This window comes from Camelus dromedarius, chromosome 22, assembly GCF_036321535.1.
Source record: "Camelus dromedarius isolate mCamDro1 chromosome 22, mCamDro1.pat, whole genome shotgun sequence".
In the NCBI taxonomy this organism is placed as follows: domain Eukaryota; kingdom Metazoa; phylum Chordata; class Mammalia; order Artiodactyla; family Camelidae; genus Camelus; species Camelus dromedarius.
The window spans coordinates 16,032,802-16,048,532 of NC_087457.1; the positions used below are offsets into that span (position 1 = coordinate 16,032,802).

At 41.9% G+C, this 15,731-nt stretch overlaps 1 protein-coding gene across 6 annotated transcripts in view; it reads left to right on the forward strand.

Moving 5' to 3' along the window:
• Window positions 1-15,430, forward strand: part of FUT10 (fucosyltransferase 10) — a 138,020-nt gene extending 122,590 nt beyond the window's left edge. For 5 of the 6 annotated variants that reach the window (XM_064477471.1, XM_064477469.1, XM_031440159.2 and 2 more), the window contains one exon: window positions 15,342-15,430. The gene's annotated coding sequence lies outside the window, so the exon portion shown is untranslated. The remainder of the gene's footprint in view (window positions 1-15,341) is intronic. The other variant, XM_064477470.1, reaches the window with a different exon arrangement.
• Window positions 15,431-15,731: the final 301 nt, after the last annotated feature.

A 15,731-nucleotide genomic window follows, 5' to 3' on the forward strand; every position in this document is an offset into this window, starting at 1 on the left:
GGTAAAACAGTTAGTTTTCTTTTTTTTCAAAAAGCAACATGACTTCCAGTTACTTTCCCCCCAACACAATGTTAAGAATCTGTCTAATGTGTTAGGTATCCCTCCCCTTGATGTGCAGTTCATGCATCTGATCAAAGTGGTACCATTTGTCATTGACTAAACTGCTGAAAAGACCTCCCCAATGCGGACAAAATACTTAATTTATACTCTTTGGTGACGTTGTTCAGTGAGTGGGAGTTTACCCTTGGTTTCTCTCTCTCTCTCAGTTCTATTCAATAAGAACTTAGTGAAGGACCGTCTCAAAGGCTTTCCTGCAATCCAGAGTCATCTGAAGCATTTATTTCATCATCTCATCTAGAACGTGTCTGTGTGTGAAGTCGCTTGGGTGCGGTGTGTCCTTTATGGGTCCCACGTATCTCCTAGTGTTCTCCATGTCCCCTTGTGTGTCCTCGCGGTTCAACCTACTACTGTTCCATTGCAGAAACTTGTGTGGATTCAATGTCAAGTTCACTAGTCCATAAATGACAAGCTCCATCTGCATCTTTTTTTAGATACGTGGGAGCACATTTATCCGGTCTCCGTAATTCCATTCCACAAAGTACTGTACATTCTTGGAGAATACTGCACCGCGCTATGTGTTTTCTCAGTCAGGGACCCGAACCACGTCAGCGATGCCAGGTGCTGCTTTATTACACCCTACCCATCTATCAGTGTTTATTGTGCCTTTTTCAGGATAAAAATCATGCTTGCTGACAAAGTGTTCTAATGCAAAATCCAAATCGAGTTCCTTTCTATCTCGCTCTTCATCTGTTAACTCTCCATCAGTAGCCCAGGCAGCCAATACATACATTTCTTGTATTCTGTTTACTTTCAATATAACAACAAATGTTTATTTGTTCTCTTAGCATGGTTGACATTTCTCAGCTATCTGAGAGTTTTAGATTCTTTAATATCACTCTTAGCAAGTCAAGCCAGCTCCTACCTCCAAGGTGCTGTGCAGTCCTGTATTTGCCGCTCAAACTCCATGGCACGCCAGATAGAATCAGGATTAGAGTGGAGGGTGATTAAAAGTGTTATTTCTTGTGGTGAACAACTTTATGACTCCCCTCTCTCACCTGATGTTGCTGGAGAAACATCCGTGAAGACATTGCTGGAGGCAGGCATCTCTGGGGAGACTGCTTTAAAGATGCGTCCGAGTTTCAGCGCACCGTTACTGGGTGCTTGTTTTGGCTGGGGACTGGATGAGAGTGGTGAGCCACACAGCCCTTCTCTTCCCCACTAGAGAGAAAGACTCTGGTTGTCTCTACGTTAGAGAATCAACACTCATACAGTGAAGGATTATTGAACACCTACTAGGTGCCAAGCACCGTACCTGGCATTGTGGATACAGAGGTCACTGTCCTCAAGGAATACTTAAGGCATAATGGGGAGAACCAGCGTCATCAATAGGTAATTCCTAGCAAGTGTGGTAAGGGCTGACAGAGGGGAAGAAGAGAGTGCTGCAGGAGACAGAGCAGGGAGCGGGGACTTGAGCAATTGTATTTGTCCTGTGGCAGGATCAGAAAAGAGGGCACAGGGCCGAGTGCAAGGCCATAGGGAAGACTGCTGACGTGGGCAGGCCTTGCTCCTGTGGGCACTGCCCTGCCCCGCAGAACCTTCCACACATCTGTCAGCTGCCCGTCATTTGTTCCTGCCCCCACCAAACTGCAAAATGAGTTTTAGGGCCAGATTCCTGGGTCAGAAATTCATTAATCTCATCCAGTGGCTGCATGGTTTTTCTGTCTTCATCCCCCCGAGCAAGAAGACCTACAGTTTGTTCAGCTGTCACTCTGTTCTTCTGTCTAACATGCTCTCCGTGGGGGTTTCTCTCTTTGACTCCAGGCCTTGTCTGAAGCTGCAGTAGCAAAATGGGCGCCTGCAGAGCCCGGAGCCAGGAGTTCACATCCCAGGAAAGTTCCCCTCCAGGTCTCACATTAGGGGAGCCAAGACAAGGATGTGGAACACAAATGACAACAGGACATTGCCTTTTCCCTTTCCCTGAGAGGACAGGATTCTCGGATGGAGACAGGGAGAGCCGTGATAAACTAAGCTTTCGGATATTTGAAGTATTTTGGAATGAGAAATGGGTACAATGTGCATCAATTCGCATCCTACTGGTATTGAATTCTCTTTGTATATGCATTCTCTATGGACAAGACAAGAAGGTGACAAAAACAGCTAAAAGGTGACCTTGTTTCAAATACCTTTTTTGTTTTTTAATATTTATTGAAGTATCGTTGATTTACGATTTTGTGTTAGTTTCAGGTGTACAGCAAAGTGATTCAGTTATACACACTCACACATATAGAGATATATAAATATTCCCTTTCAGATTCTTTTTCATTATAGGTTATTACAAGATAATGAATACAGTTCCCTGTGCTGTACAGTAGGTCCTTGTTGTTTATCTCTTTTATAGATAGTAGGGTGTATCTGTTAATCCCAAACTCCTAATTTATCCCCTTCCCCTTTGGGGAAGTGAGCCTACTTCTGGTTTGTAAATAAGTTCATTTGTATCTTTTTTTTTTTTAGGATCCATGTGTAAGTGATACCATACACCTTTTGTCTTTCTCTGTCTGACTGACTTTACTTACCACGTACTTTCTTGAACAGTGACGGGAATGCAAAGCTCAGCTTCACAAGTTTTGTCAGCAGAGAGTTGTGTTACTCTTTTCAAATGAGCTAAGGGCACAGATTTTTCTACTTGCCCTGCAAAATAATGTCACATCCACTGGGACCGTCAGAAGGGAGAGAGTCTCGGAGTATTTCTATTTGGGCGTGTGAGTTACTAAGGGAGACAATACCACCAGCAGAATGCAAAATGCTTAGCATCTTAAAAGACTTAAAAATAAAGCAAGGACATATGGAAGCAGCAGCAGGACTTGTGCTCAGATGGGGAATCAGTGCAGACCGTGGGGCGTCTGGAGCTGGGGCGCTCTCCCCGCCCCGCAGTCCGGTGGGCTGGCTCCTCTGACGGCAGGGAGGGGTGGCGTCCTCCCCTTTGCAGTAGTGTTGAGTAGGGATGGCAGAGGCTGTTTCTTTTATCATTTGAACATAGAATAGCTTTACTGAAACAATACAAATTTTGTGGAATCCTACTGCTCTAACCCAGCGATTGTTTTTCTTTCTCCAGATTTAATCCATAGCTTTATTCCCACAAGTACATTTTTTAAAGTTATTGCCATATTGCATATGTAATTTTATGATTTGCTCTTAGGAAAGGAGAACTTCAGTAACGTTATTTCAGGGACATTTGCAAAGCCTTCAGGTGAAGTGCGTTTAATGACTGAATAATACACCGTTGACCAGATGCTTCATAATACATATACACCAATTCCCTTGTTGTTGGACATTTAGGAAAACTATTGTTTTTGGCAGGCTTCTGCTCCTGCAGAACTCCCAGCTGTGTGGGCTGAGATGGAAAAGAAAAGATCAATCCAGGGCAAGCCAAGATTGTATGCTGGGGAGCATGTGGACAGAATGCCAAAATTTAGTCCACGGAGCGGAAGTGGGGTCGGGAGGAAGTCAGGGTTAGATTTCAGGGTAATAGAGAAGGAGAGCATTTCCCCACCCCTTCTTGTTTTACTTATTTATTCCCTTTTATCTCTACTTTGCAATCCTCTTCCTCTCACTCTCCTATACGTAACCATTCCAAAGTGTTTTCCAGAAGTGGCTATCCAGCAGTTACTTATCATTCCAGGGAGGGTCACTGGGCAGGCTTCCTGGCAGCTTGGGGGTGAAGAGCAGGAGAGCACGGGGGAAACCCTGGGCAAAGGTGTTGAGTGGATGAGATTGCTTGATGTTGGAGTTCACCTCCGTATAGGTAAAAGTCTTAGGCTTTAAAATCAGCTTTATCATGAGGGAAGGTGGGGTAAGCTACAGTAACAGAAGACGCCAAACATCTAGAGACCAAAAGACAAGTGGTCTGCTTCTTTGTCCCCTAATGATACAAGGCCAGTGGATGGCTGTCCTCCATGGGGACATTCTGCTCTACTCTCTTCAACATGTCACCTCTAGGACCTCTCTGAATATCTCCATTCCTGCCCACAAGAAGGGCAAAAGAGATCAAAGGAGTAAGAATGGGAGGTTGTATAGGTCTGGTCTGCAAGTGGAGGTATCACACCCACTCTCCTTCCATTGTAGAGAGCAGAGTCATGTGGTCCCTCCCAACTTCAAGGGAGCCTGTGAAATGGGGTCCTAAAGACAGAGACTGGATTTGGGGGGTAGTTAGTGCTATCTGTGCAATCACTAGTACATGAGACATCTGGCCTCCCATCTGCGTTTCTCCTTTGTCTTCCTTCTCAACTGGCTCAGCAGTTTTGCATTTTGGCAAAGAAAGGTACTATTTGAGGATTCCTAGAAAAACTTCAATAGAAATTATTTTGGCAATGAACCAGTATGAATGATATACTTTTTCAGTGATCCTTGTTGGAGTAGAGAAGGATGGTTGGGGAAAGTTTGAGAAAAAGAGAGGTAGAAAATATTTCTGCACAGTGGAATCTGTATAACAGTCATAAGGTCACACTCACCGTGGAACCACATTCTCGGTCCTTATGGGTACACCTCTTTATCACCCCCGACAATCCACAGATAGACATTTCAGTTGCATGGGCCAGCGTGTATTCTTTAGCTAGTGATTTTAAACTTCAAATTTCCTACACCTTTATATACTTCATGTTCATTTATTGAATCAACATTTATTGGATTCACGAAACAGCTTCTATTCTAGTGCAACTAGTGGATACAAAGCAGTCAAAGGATATCAAAATTTCAAAAGAAAATGAATTCAAAATGACTAGAATTAAAGATAAATTATAGGTTATATAATACTTTCAGACTAGAAGAGGTGATTGAAAAAAATGATAAAATGAAATTCGATTAAAAAAATCCGAGCATGCCTGAGTTCTAAAAATAGATTGGGCAACCACGTGGCTAAAAAAAAAAAAATACTTTCTTTGTAAAGAATCTTCCACTAACGGTGGGTCTTGGAGAGACAATCAGGTGGAGCATCCTCTAGGAGCCCAAGAGGGTGTCTGCCAACAGCAGTCTTTACAAGGCCAGGAAGAAAGTCCTTTTTGTACTTCTCCATCCTGTCCTGGCTGGCTTCCTTGCTGTGGTCTTGTTCTGAATGCTAAGCCCCTCCCACCTGTTAAGCAACAATAAGCAGACCCCCTTAAGCTCAAACTTGGCAGCTCCATCTGGATGGTGTGACTGCCCCACCCTGCAGGCTTTTAGCAGTTCTGGGTGTATAAACAAGAGTCATCCCAATGGCTGCCTCTCCTGGGTACCAGGTGTGTGCCAGGCACTGGGCGAACCCCTTCACGTGCAGTATTACACTCAGTTCTCATAGCTTCCCCAAGAGGGAGGCACTGAAGTTTTCCCCACATTGCATACTGGCAAAACTGAGGTTCAGTTTACTACCGAGCCTCCCTGAGGCTACGTGGTATATCAGGGGAAGGTTGGGCTTAAGAAACCAGGGCCATTAATGCTTGACCTTGATCATAAACTGTCACCACATACTGCTTTTCCTTTGGACCACAAAGCACGGGCAGCCACCACATTTTCAAGTTACAATATGCACACCCTTATTCTTTTTTAGAAAGATACTGTCTTTATTTTAAAATCCTCCTTTCCACATCCCTAAAACCAACACAGAATCATGGACACGTGTCTTCTGAGGTACTTGCTGCCCTAAGTGTCTACACTGAGGACCAGTGATTTGAGCAAGGGGTGTGAACTTTTCACATCTACCAAATGGGGTATTCTCCATTTTAAATGAAATGTCATATAATGAACTCACTTTGTAAACTAAAGACGTCAGTGCAAATGTTACTGTTTTTGCTATACAATGTATATGCAAACCTGGTAACATATACATTGTTATGAAAAATTTTATGATGAAAAACAAGCATTTTAGTGAGGAAATGCTTCCAGAAACCTTACAGATCCTCTCCTATTTGGGGGGTCCAGTTGCTTTATCTGTCCCTTTATGCATTGCTAGCTTTTTTGGTGAGAGTTCCCCGTGCTCCATCTTTCTTCTGAGCCTCTGGGATTGTGTATAATCCAACAGGAGAGTGAATTTCAGTAGACAATCAGCAATAAGATTTTGTGGTTTCGGTTCAAAGGCTCTTCTGTGGGGGTGGAATTCTTCTTCTGCAAATGAAAAGCTGCTAATTGGCTAGCAGGGAATCGGACTGGTCTTAGTTTTCATCAAGGCTTAACTCCTCTAGTTGCCGGCATTATACTCTTAGTCTGAAATAGACCACAGCAGTAAAATAAACACAGCCCTCTTATTACCTGAAGTGCTTTAGCTCAGTAATTTTAAGTGACATGCTTGTCATTTTAAAAGTTCAAGAACCCCTTGGATCCCGGGAAGGATTTGTAGATCCTATTCTAAAAAGGTGAAACAGAAGTCATTTATTACCTGCTATTATTAACAAAACAACTTTGATGAGTATTTGGATCGACTGAGAAAAGGTGTACTGGTTTTCCTCAGAAATAAAATAACCGAACAGGGTTAGAAACAACTGCAAGGTTGAGAAATCACAGCCCCTTTTATCTCCAAATCTTTCCCCGTCCCTGTGCCTAATCACAAACAAGAAGTGGCAGATTTCTCTTAAATAGGACAAACTGCATTCCTTCGTCTGGCCCCGAAGTCATACTTCATGGCAAAAAGGAATAACCAAATCTGTGAAGGGTGATGTTTTCCTGGGGTTTTTAGTTCCTTGCCTTCCCATGGGATTTGGTTCCCAAGGGAGGTGCCTGCCTCGCGTCCCACTTTCTTTAGCTGGGTGTGTGTGTGTGAGATGTGTGCTGTACCAATCAAACCTCAGCCTCCAGCCGAATTCAGCAGAGTTCCCATGGAGACTGATGCCTGAGCAGAGTGGAAACTGAATCATCCAGTCCACCCGAGAGCTTGCTGTGTTCCTGTTGTTGTGAGCCCAGTGGTCTGTACCAAGCCCAGCATCGCCAGGACTGGGGCCATCATTTGTTTCCTTAGCTCCTGCCCACCGGTCCCCTGTCCTCCACTGCCCGCCGAGGGCCTTGTAATCAGCTTTCCACTGACTGCTTGTCATACACAATAGCTCCCCTGACTAGGCACCCTGATTCCATTCCTGTCCCCACTACAATCTGTTTTCCACTCAGCGGCCAGAACGATAATTTGAAAATATGAGTCCAGTCATGTAAAATGGTGCAGCCACCATGGGAAATGGTGGGCAACTCTTCAAAAAATGAAGCATAGAGCTATCAAAGGAGAGTGACATGGTCCTCTTACTCTTAGGAGATCTTTCTGAGCCACTCTGTGTGAAACACCATTGCTTCTCTTTTCTTTTGCCCTAGGTTTTTTTTTTTTTTATTTTTCCCTTCATAGCATTTATCACTCCCTGGTTTTATTTTTAAATGTGTATTTGTTTATCTGTTGATTGTCTATCTCCCCAACTGGAATGTTGGCTCAGTGAGATCAAAGACGTTGTCTGTCCTGTTCATCCCCAGTGCCTGATCCCAGTGAATATTTGTTGAATGAATGATGACTGGATGAAGAAATGAATGAGTGAACCATTGCTCCAAGGAAGATGCAGTAATAGTATTAAAGGGCCTAAAGCAGAGGGCAGATGATGATGTGTCCAGGCAGCCAGAGGTGTGACTGGCGGCTGCGGTCCCTTGGACATCACGTTCAGTAGTTCAGCGTCCCTCCCGCCCCAGATTCAGCCTAGCTTAAGGCCACCCTGGGTGTCTGGGGAGCCAGTGGAGAAGGACTATTATCACCTTCTCTCCTTGCCTGCATTGCCTGACACGCTTCAGTTTACACTTTCCCCTTTGCATCCCTGGTCTGGATCTCTGCCTCTCAGCTTGGGTTTCAAAGAATTGAAATTGGAGCCTGCCATTGACACATTTTTGACATAGGCAGGCTTGCTTGCTTATAGGTGATGGATGAAATTACTGCCACCTTTAGTAGAGATGCTGGCCACTTCATTGATTTTTGTTTCAAAAAGAGGGGAAATGCATATTTATTCTTTCCACTTTGGGCTCCAGAGTTCATAAAATGCTTGCCTCTTCTCCTGTCTTGGACTCTTGAGGGCCAAGCTTATTCTTAATTCAGATTTCTAACCTTGGCTTTGACCCTTCACCTCTCCCTCCCAGGCCCAAGTGACTCTTCATGTGTAGCTGGACTATTTTTTAATTACTACTTAATTCACCAGAGTTATTGCTATGGTAATAGTCACTGTCACCTCGAGTGATCTGCCCGCATCCACACCAGAACAGCTGTGCTGACCTGTCAGATTTCCCAGGGGTCACTTCAACTTTGTTTTGGTTGTGACATGGGATCAGGGCCTGGGAGTCCTCACTGGGGCCCAGGCCGCTAACCAGCCCAGACACATTTGTGCTTGCAGAGCTGATGACACACACATGGCTGAGTAGGGGGTTTAGCTGTTTTGTTTTGTTTTGTTTTCCCCTCAGATGCTTTTGTTCCATCCTTAAAGCCACAGGCTTGGATATACTTCTGTGGCTCTTATTAAAATATAATAAGGTAAGTTATCAGATGTGTAAGTTGGAAGTCCATAAAATTCTGTTTTTATACTTCAGGGTTATTAGAGTCCACTTTGAGCCAAACTGGGGCAGTTTCCTAGGGGAAACGAAGTTTAAGATGAGACCAGAGGAGGAGTAGGCCTCCTCTGAGCAAAGGATGAGGGAGGAGGGGAAGCCAGCAGACGGGAGAAACGGCAAGGAGCTCAGGAGAGTCGACGTGTGACGGTGGGGCAGGACTTGTGAGGACCAGCCAGAGGAGGTGACAGGGACCAGCCCTCCAGGGCTTGGTGACCCACATTAAGGGTTCAGAATTGTATAAGGCAGTGGCAAACAATGGAAATATTTACAGTTAGAGAGAAGGCGACTATTGATATCTTAAAAACATCACTCTTGCTGCAGAGTGGACTATGGACCAGAGAGGGGACATTTGAAGGTGGGTTGGAGGTTGTAATAGTACCGAGGCCAACGATGGACGTAGCTGGAACAAGAGCATGAAAAATGCAGTGCAGAAAAGTGGATAGATTTCTTAATGGACTTTATCTTTTATCGTATTTATTTATCGTAATTTTAGAATAGTTTTATTTTTTATGTCTTTAATAGGCTTTATTTTTTATTTAAACAATTCTAGGTTTACAGAAAAATTATGTGGAGTTCCATATCTAACCCCTCTGCCTTTGCACATGCAGTTTCTCCTGTTACTAACATCGTGCTGTTAGTGTGGTACAGTTGTTCCAATTGATAAACCGTTACTGTCAAATGGTTATTACCTAAAGTCCATTGTTTGCGTTGGGACTTACTCTTTGTCTAGTATAGTTCTGTGGATTTTGACGAATGCATAATGTCATCTGTTTACCATTACACTGTCATACACTATCATACAGGAATTGTACTGCCTTAAAAATTCTCTCTACTTCACCAACTCATCCTTTCCTCCTCCTCGGAAGCTGTGGCAACCAGTGATCTTTGCAACATCCTACAGTTTTGACTTTCCAGAATGTAATACAGTTGCAATCAAACAGTACATACAGTTTTTTCCACTGGCTTTTTTCACTTAGCAAGTTTCCCTCGTATCTTTTGGTGGCTCAGTCACTTTTTTTTTTACATGACTGAATAATATTTCATTGTATATATGTACCACAGTTTGTGTATGCATTCGGCTATGGAAGGACATCTTTTTTTCTTTGAAGTACAGTCAGTTACAACGTGTCAGTTTCTAGTGGACAGCATAATATCCCAGTCATGCATATACATACATATATTCGTTTTCATATTCTTTTTCGTTAAAGGTTATTACAAGATATTGAATGTAGTTCCCTGTGCTATGCAGAAGAAATTTGTTTTTGTTTTTATTGAAGGACATCTTGATTGCTTTTAATTTTTGGCAATTATGATCAAAGCTACTGTAAACATTCATGTGCAAGTTTTGTGTGGATATATGTTTTCAACTCACTTGGGTAAATACCTATACCTTATGCATTCCACAGGCTTTGATAAGGTTTATTTTCATTTTCAATTAGTTCAAAATATTCAGAAATTTCTCTTGAGATGTTTTCTTTGATCCATTTGTTATTTAAAAGCATGTTGTTTAATTTCCAAATATTTGGGGGTTTTTCCAGCCACCTTCCTGTTACTGACTTCTGGTTTAATCCCAGTGTGGTCTGAGAATTAAACTTGCGTGATTTCTACTCTTTCAAAGCTGTTAAAGTGTATTTTATGGCCTAGAATGTGGTCTACCTTGGTGAATGTTCCATGTAACCCTGAGAAGAATGTGTATTCTACTGTTGTTGGATGAAGTAGTCTAAAAATGTCAATTAGATTCAGCTGATCGATGGTGCTGTTCAGTTCGACTGTATCCTTACTGACTTTCTGTCTGCTGGATCTTGTAACTACCAATCAAAAGAGGATAGGTTTTAAAAAATAAATGTCCTTTGGATTTTAGACATTCTAATAAATGTATAGCAATATCTCACTGCTGTTTTTATTTATAGTTTTCTTTTTATCTTGAAACAATCTCAGACTTTAAGAAAATTTCCGAATGCAAGAATTTTTTCTTTCTCTTGAACTGTTTGGCAGTAAGTTGCTTACCTTATGTGTCAGCATTCTTGAATACTTGAGAGTGTATTTTCTACAAACAAGAGCATTTTCCAGCATTGACACAATACAACTATATAAATCTTGCTCCCAGAGCCTCTTAGTCAATAACACTAAGGGATATAATTATACATATGCCTCTATGTAAATACATTATATCTATATTTATTTCTCTATATACCTCTGTATCTCTTTATCTACCTAATATGTTTATCTATGAAATCCTAAATTCACGGCTGTACCTCCAATTCCTAATCCAGCACATCAAGGTTCTATCCAGTTTTCTCCCTTTTCATCCCGGGACTCCTTGCTGTTCACATCCTGCCTTGGCTCTGACACCCCGCGCCACTGCAGCTCCCTTCCACCCCACATTTTGATGGTGATGCCTGCCTTCCTCGGTCCCACCTAATGCCTTTTGTACTGAATATTCAGGAAAGGAAGGGAAGGGAAGAGCAGGGGGAGATGTAGAGAAACAAAGTAATAGACTTGGCAGAGATTTAGGAGATAAAATGAGTAGGACTTGATGATGGATCAGATGTGGAGGTGCAGGAGCAGCAGGAATGATTCAGGTAGAGAACAGAGAACAGGAGCAGACTTGGGGAGTGTGTGGGAGTGGGATGGAGATGGTGGAACTGGTGCTCAGGAAACAAATCTAGCTTCAAGTATAGATTTGGTAGTCATCAGATTATATGTAAGATTTAAAGACTTGGAAGTGGATGGGATTTCCCCAGGAATGTGTATGTAAATTAAAAGAGAAGAAATCTGTAGAGTACTCTAATTTAAGCAATGGACAGAGAACCGGAGTCAGCTAGGACAGAGAGGAGCAGCTTGTAGAGTGCCAAGGGAGGCTACGGAAGGAGGCCAACTGAGTCAAATGCTGCCAACACGTCAAACACCCCCCCTGATTCAGCAATGGGGTCAGTTAGGGACTACTGTTGTCAATCAAGTAGATGCGAGTGGTGATAGTGGGGGCAGTTGATTGAAAAGGGACTGTTTAGAAAGTGTTTTGTTTCAAGAAGTTTGTGAAGCAGTAGAGAAATGTAAGAATCTAACTGGGTGAGCGGACAGCCAATCAAGGTTGATGAGAGAGTTGTGTGGAAGTTAAAATACTGATGGATGACGTTGAAGACCCAGGGACCAGGGGAAATAAATATTGTAGGTCTCTGATGAGGCTAGATGTCAGTCTTTCTCATACTTGAGGGAGAACAAAGATCACCTAGAAAACTTAAAAAACACACAATTCTTTGATGCTACATCTAGAGATTATGATTCTGAAGGTCTGGACTGAGGCTTCTGGATCTTGTCAAGCCTTCCGTATCTAGATGATAATTTTGCTGGTGTTTCACAGATGAGAAACAAAAGAAGAGAAAGGGATGGAGTGCACAACGGTAGATTCTCTGAGGACAGAGAAGGACACGTTTGATCCATCGTAACAGGAGCAGGTGTAGGCACATGCGTTGTTTGGAGATGGAAAGCTTGCTTAGTGGTTCTTGTCGCACGTGCTCTGTGTTCTCTATGAAATAGGGGGTGAATTTTTCCTTGAGAATGAGGGCTCAAGAAGTTTGAGGGGCATGGCAAAGATTGGAAATATCTACAATGGAGAATGGGAAATTGTGCACCAGTAACATAAAGAAGGATTTCTGAGAAACTGGAGAACCCAGTGGAGGTTTCTAAGTCATGAATTTATAGTAGTAATCATCTGCATTGTTTTTCAAGTGTCTCTGAGTCCAGCATCCGAGTGTGAGCCCTGAGCAAATGACCAGGTGGATTGATCTAGAGTTTGTGTTTTGTCAGGTCTGAAAGATAGATAATACAGAAAGGAATTGCACTGAGTCCCAAGAATATGGTTGAGATGATGAAATCCAAAATGAACAAGAGCAGAAGTAAAGACAGGATTGCAGTTAAGGCAAAGGAAGATGAGTCAAGGAGCAGAGGGCTCAGAGAAGCCCAGCATGGAAGGACAGAACTTTGTAGTCACTGAGGGGAATGTTTGACAGGAAGACTTCAGAGTTTCAGTCGTTGTGAGTGAAGCTAAATTGTGTAGGATGTGGTTGGGAGTGGAGAAACAATAATATAGAATGGAGACAAAGGTCACTACAGACGAAACAGGTCAAGAAATGGCCAAGGCTTTTAGCGGTTGTCTCTCAATTGCTCTACCTCTCTAGCCAGTAGGAAGTGCCAAATTATGCATGTCTTTTTTCCCCTTGATTGTGCATTTAAATCAATGAATTCCTTCTGTCAAGAGAGAACCTATTCAGTGTGACCTCTAATGGCAGAATGTCTTTGTTACCTCAAGGAACCCAGAGGCTGGGAAATCAGATCACTTAAATTACCTTACTCTGTTAAGGTAAGAGCAGTTTAGATAAAGGTACTAATTACAGTATCATTCTTTCTTCTTATTGTGAGTAACTTAAACATTGCTCTCTAACTGTTTTTGTAAGTGAGGTCATCAGACCTTCTGCATTAAAATCACTTGGGGGTGACAGTTAAAATGCATATTCCTGGAGTCAACCCTAGACCTATTAACACAGATGACTAGAGTGGGGGGCTGAGTTGAGTGCAGCTGGAATCTGTGTTTTAAGTAGATTTTCAAAAGACTCATGCACATACTGTACACAGACATACACGTGTGTATGTGAGTATATGTGCTTTCTGTGTGTGTGGACCGTGGAAGGCTCTGTCTATGTGGGGGATTCAGGCACAGACAGACCCACGTTCTCTAAAATGTGCCCTCTCTGGGTTTCACTGAGCCCCATTTTTGTTCCAGCAGCTCTATGCTAATACAGATAATACAGACAGTAATAACGTCTGATGTTAATATAGCCACTACTTAGTACTATGAGCAACATAGAATATTCTCCAGGGGATTTTAAGCAAATACCTTTACAGATTTTTACCTTTAGTCAAATTACAGAGCTTGACTCCATGATACTTATCCCCAGTGAGGGCATAATCTTTGAACTCTTAAAAAATAAATATCACTGTCACTGTTGTTTTTTTCTTTAATTAATCTGTATGTTAGTCAAGGGTAGACTTGTAAAGAATTTCAGGCTTCCAAATGTCAAAAAAGGACAACCTGGCAGCCTGCTTTAAGAAGAAACCAAATGTTCTAATTTACATTTTTATCTTTGACATTTCCTGACTGCCTTTATATGTCCCTGGGGCTATTATTGTAGTTTAACTTTTAAAAATAAACATCCAGTGTTCACTCTTACCCCCATTTTTATAGTCGGTTAATCCCACAGAGTTCATTTGCTTTGTTGATTTACATTGCTAATGCCACTGAAGGAAGGTAATCAGGATGCTTACAACATTTTGGTCTGTTTAGTTTAATGCTACAATCATCTGAGATAAAAGTACCAGTTATTCTGTTCCAGTAACAAACTCCATAAAATTTCTTCTTGGGGTTAATGTGTTCTCTTATTTCAGCTTTTCTTCCGCTCTTCATTTTCATTTCCAAAAGGCATCGCATTTATTCCTAAGCTTCCAGCATTTGGATCTAGCCATTGACATCTATCAGGTTCTCAGTAACTTACTTGAGAGCTCTCCAGCTCCCCTTGCCGCTGATATTTTTAAAAGGATTCATATTTAAAAAAAGCCTGCAAAGATGAAGTTATAGCAAGTTTACATTTTGCAGCTGGTTTGCACTTCCTAGAGCAAGTTGTGGTGTAAGAGTTAAAGATAAAGAAGGTGGAAGAAATAAAATGGTCATTTATTGAGCAACACTTAATGCCAGAAGATGTACTAAATACGCTATATCTTATTCCATTTAATCATCACAAAAATTTTGTCATTTGGGATTATGATTACTATTTTTACAGATTAAGAAATAGGTAAGGCTCTGAGAGGTAGTCATTCACTTCAGTTCTCCTTTTTCATCTAGTATCTCTCAAACCACTCATATCTTTAATCTCTATATCTTTCCCATTTGCACGTTACTATATAACATAATAATTATTAAATATGTATAATATAGAATAATAATTATAAATATATAACATATATATATAATGTAAATATATATATAATTATATATTATTATGTAACATGTTAAAAAAAATCTCAGAACCAAAAACAAATCTTCTTTTGGCTGTAATTCTGCATTACTTGTTTTCTTTACAGCCAACATCTTGAAGGAGCTGTCTACATTCTCTGTTTTTGCTTCTTCACATCTTAACCTATAGCGCTCTGGCTTCAACTTCCTCCTTCTAAGAGTTAAGCACGTACATTAACACAAAACCATTGTCCATTCTGGTCCTCATCTGGCATACAGCATTCGGTACTGAATATGCCTTCATTAAAGAGTTTGATTCGCTACGGGGCTTGTTACCCAGATAAAAAGAATTCAAGAAATTCAGAATCGTTCATGGCACGTAAGAATTCTGCGTATTATGCTGTTTTGACATCTTAAAACAAAATCCTTTCTGGCTGGGGAGAGACTGCTCCTCTCTGGGCTCGCAAATTCTTGGAGGTGAGCAAGGGCTCCGTTGGGAGCATGGCCTTGACATATATATAGTAAACTAAGCAACCTGGAGCCCTGCCTCCCAGGAGATAATATTCCTTTGTCTTAATTATCCCAAGGCCACTAGAGACCATGCCTGTAGCCCAAAGCCTGCTGTAATGATTCAAGCCAGCCAGCCAGCCCTAAGCTGTTTACCTTCCCTGCTTTGTCTTTCCTGCAGAAACCCCGAAGAAGGCCGCGGTGTAAGCGCTCCCTTGCTTCCGACTCCCCTGGCGTTTTTCCATGTGGCACTGGGTGATGCGCTGTGTCTCCTGTCTCCAGGACCTGTGAGTATAATAAACTTTTTTTCCCCCTAAACTTCTCCTCTATCTCTTCTCGTGGCGCCCACTGACTGACCATCTCATAAAGAAAATCCAGCAGAAACCTTCATTCAGTGTTAGATGTTGTTGATTTGTGCTAGTGACTCTTCCTCCTAGGCTTCCATTAACACAATAATCAGGTCTCTAACCTCCTTACAAATTATACCTTTTTTTTGTTTGTTTCTTTTACTAGGTTTTGTTTTCATTACTCCCCTTGGACTCAGGCAAGAGGAATCCTTGCTCCAGGCTTC